This window comes from Peromyscus eremicus, chromosome 10, assembly GCF_949786415.1.
Source record: "Peromyscus eremicus chromosome 10, PerEre_H2_v1, whole genome shotgun sequence".
In the NCBI taxonomy this organism is placed as follows: domain Eukaryota; kingdom Metazoa; phylum Chordata; class Mammalia; order Rodentia; family Cricetidae; genus Peromyscus; species Peromyscus eremicus.
Window position 1 is genome coordinate 89,815,831 of NC_081426.1, and position 4,175 is coordinate 89,820,005.

General features: G+C 40.1%; 1 long non-coding RNA gene across 1 annotated transcript; it reads left to right on the plus strand.

Moving 5' to 3' along the window:
• The first annotated feature begins 436 nt into the window (after positions 1-436).
• On the plus strand, positions 437-1,764 carry LOC131920819 (uncharacterized). Its single transcript, XR_009381777.1, has 2 exons — positions 437-588; positions 1,055-1,764. It is a non-coding gene; the product is annotated as an uncharacterized LOC131920819 (long non-coding RNA).
• The last annotated feature ends 2,411 nt before the right edge of the window (positions 1,765-4,175 follow it).

Here is a 4,175-nt window from a genome sequence, read left to right on the forward strand (position 1 = left end):
ATATGTAAATATACTCTAAATTTCATTAATGTGTACAATCAATATATTAATTAAAATTTTAGAGTAGGGGCTGGAGAGATGGCTCAGAGGTTAAGAGCACTGCTTGCTCTTCCAAAGGTCCTGAGTTCAATTCCCAGCAACCACATGGTGGCTCACAACCATCTGTAATGAGATCTGGTGCCCTCTTCTGGCTTGCAGGGATATGTGCAAACAGAACACTGTATAAAAAAAGTGAGGGGTTGAGGAGAGAGCTGAGTATGTGAAAAAAAATAAACTTAAAAATAAATTTAAAAAAAAAAAATTTTAGAGTATATGCAGAAAATTCTTTGTAACACATGTGACTATGTGCTTCTGTTTATTATTATTATGCTTAATAATTCTCTTGTCCCCCCTTTAAAGAAGTTGACCACCTATATTTTTGTCTTCTGTGTTCACAGGTATATCCTCCATTGTGAGAACAGTAATTGACAGAGGATAGTGCTCAGCAAGTATACTTAAACAATGAAATACATTATATGTCTATAATTTTGAAGTTCATTTGTTTGGACTTTTGTCTCCCTGAAGCTAATATAGATGAGGAATCTGAAGGTAGGAAAATTGGTACTTGTAGTGACACATTATCATGAAAATATCTCTTACGTTCTCAGAGACTGGAACTTTAGTTGGATCTCAGTCAGTGTTAGGGTTCTGATGCTGTATAGCAAAAGTTCCCTAAACTTGGTGGCTTATTACAATGCCTACTCATTATACACACTCATGGCTTGGAGGTCTGGAACAGTGTAGTTATTTACGATCAGTAATAGTACATCCAAGATATTTATTTTTTAATATGTGTTAAATATGGGAGAAAGGGGTCTACTAGGTGGTATACTAACATTTTACAGTGATTGTAACATGAAATCACTCATAATTAACATCAGATATTCTCAAAATTAAAAAAATGATAAAAGCAAAAGAAGAAATTGATTCCTTTGTTTTTATCATATTTTCATAATTTCTCATGCTATTTTAAAAATGAAAGCTAAGCATGTCTTTCCTCTCCATTTTAATTCAGCTCACTACTGATGGAACAGTCAACTAAAAGAATTTCTTCCCCTTTAAGGCAACTTTCTCCAAGAGGATGTGAACGTTTACTAATGAATCACCCTGAGTTCTCACATCACACCCCTCCACATTATTCCTTGAAGGCTCTGAGGTCACTGCCTTGCTGATCTCAAAGAGAGCAGTAGCTGTGGCTCTGTGAACCCCACTCTTCCACGCCATGGTTTCAATAGCATTATTTTTGTCAAGTAATATAGGACTCGTCTACTTTTTTCTGCCCAAGAAAAGAGAATTAAAACCTTAACAGACCCTCTGGTTTAAAGAAAACCACTGTGTGGATGCCCAGCAGCACTGAGCAAACCTGGACAAAAAAATGAACTAGGAATTGGACAAGAAATGAACTAGGAATCCAAGCAGTGGGTGTGCTGATATTTTGTTACAGAATTCATGTGTCAAGGAGTCTTGGACAAGCAGCATTTCCATACTTAAACTGAGCAATCAATTGAGGCTCGAAAGAAAGCAAAGGGAGTGTACTCTGCAGCTGTCGATGAAATTGTGAAAAGCTTCTGAGGGTATTCTTCCATCTTTTTCCAGTATAAAGAGATTGGCAGCCAAGAAAATCAGCTCTAATCAAATCAATTACGTTGCATTATATCATGTGAACAATGCGTGTCTATGCCAATCTTTCCATGGAACAATTAAATGAAGCATTTATAATTCAAATGTATAAAAACATGAGCTACGTCATTCTTGACTGGCCTGCTTAGAATAGCTCTAAACTCTAAATATAATGAGGTCTTTCTTGGCCAGAGGGAAGTGGTGATAGGGAAACATTACAATATTTAAACTTCATCCTGACTCACCTGTGATAAGTCTTCCAAATAAGCTAGAAAGTCCCAGACTGAGCTTTCCTCTGTGCTTCTACACCAACTTTTACATAGTGTCTATTTGTATTCCCAGTAACAGTTTTTCAGTGTGCCTCATCATCCCCCATCAGTCCCCAACACAAAGCTTGGTAGCATCATTTTTTTAAGTACATAGCAATGTAATATATAAATCAAAAACGGTATAGCATTAAAGAGATGGTCACCTTGGAGGACTTTCCTTAGCTGCCTTCTAAGGTTAGGAGAAGATGAATTTTTCAATGTGCTAACAGTGATTTTTTTTTCCTGTGATACAATACAGCTTTTTTTTTCCTTTTAAACCATGGGCTTCAACTTCAAAAAAATCTGTCAAAAACTTTCAAAGCACTGAGAAAACATCCATGAGGCTGCACACTTTCGTGCAGGCAAGAGTAACTAGAAAAGCCAAAAGTGCCACACAAGCTGTAGAAATTATTCCCATTCCCAGTGTTTGGCTTCTGAGATGTGTTGTGTGCTAAGCAACGGTGACTTTTCTGGTTTTCTAATGAAATGGTAGACGTTAATGGTCACTAGCATTAGTGGCTTCAACATGCTCCAAAACATTTTCCCGAATGCTCAATTTGCTGTGAGAGATTGAAGAACGGGGTTTATTTAGTTACATAATGCTCCCTTCGGTATGTGACTCATAGAAGCGAGGTGGAGTGGAGCTCAACACAGAAACACAGCCAAGGAAGAGACAGCAGAGGGGAAGCATGGGTCCAGTCCTCATGTCAAATAAAACTTTCAATCATAGCTATCGAGTTTCCGAACGTGAAATCTATATAATAAAAATACCACTGAAGGAGCTAGAAAGATGGCTCAGCAGTTAGGCGCATAGTCTACCCTTTCAGAGGACCCCTGCTCCATCTCTAGCACACATGACAGACGGCTCACAACTTCCTGGACCTCCAGTTCCAGGGAATCCTGTGCCTGCCTCCACACACACACTTGGATGCGCCCGCACACATCCACACAGAGACTCACACTTACCTACACATAATTTAAATAAATCATTTTTGAAAATACCACTGTATTAAGTACACGACACCAGATGTTTTCAAAACTAAAACCTGAAATCTCAGTAAATAATCACAAAGTTTATTCTTTGCTTTAATTTCAGAGAGAAGGGGGAGGGGGTAGGAATTCCATGGGGCCATTCAGGGGGCAGGATGATGGAGTTTGAGCATCTTCAGCTGCTGGGTGTCAAAGTTATCCCCAAATGTTCGACATCCAGCCAGCCGCTGCAGTTGGAAGGGGAGTGTTCTGGCAGTGTTTGTGGCTCAGATGGAGGTGTAACGTGTGCTGTCGTCAGCATCCACTTTGCCTTGGCTCGACCTTAGGACCATAGTGGTGTCCGGTGCAGGGAAGGCTGGGAAATGAAAGAGGAACAGGAACCTGGCGTGGTGCACTACAGCCTGGTCTCCAAGAGCTCTCTTGGACTTCCGGGGTGGTTCAGAGGATGTAGGCACTTGCTGAGCAAACCAAACCGCCTGAGTGTGATTCCCAGAACCCACATACAGGAGAGGACTCCTCACACGCATGCGTGCCACATTTAAAACCCATTCAAGCAGGAAAGGAAGGGACAGAAAAGATGAAGGGAAGAAAGATAGGAAAGGAAGAAGGGAAAGAGGAAGCAAGGGGAGGAGAGGAGGAAGAAAGGAAGAAAGGGAAGGAAGGAAGGAAGCAAGGAAGGAAGGAAGGAAGGAAGGAAGGAAGGAAGGAAGGAAGATGTTTTCTCCTGCCGGCAGGATAATTTAGTCTGACTTTTCCAGAACTTTCCTTTTTCTGGGCCTTTCAAGCTCCAGTTCTTGCTCTTGCATTGGATGGTATGTCCACTCACGTGGAATTCAATAAAAGAATCATAAAATATGGAAATAAAGGGCAAAGCAGAAAACTTGTGCAATTTAGTGCTTTGAAGTTTGTGGGCCAACTTGATTTGCTCATCTGCAGCCTGCGCTTCTGGAGGGGAGAAGAAGGGGAGTTCACAATCCACAAACCAATTTGTGTTGTTTCTGCAACACTGCAAAAGTGCGACTCATGAATATGTTAATGAAATTGCAATGAGAGTTTTGGCTCTATTTCATCACCTCAACTAGATTAGGGAGTAATAACACTATGGGCTTCCGTGTCTTCAGAAAGTGCTGCGGTAGTAGAAAAAAATGGATCTGGGATATTTATAATACAACAAAAATTACAACCGTGCTACAATAAAATAATAATTATTTTATACGT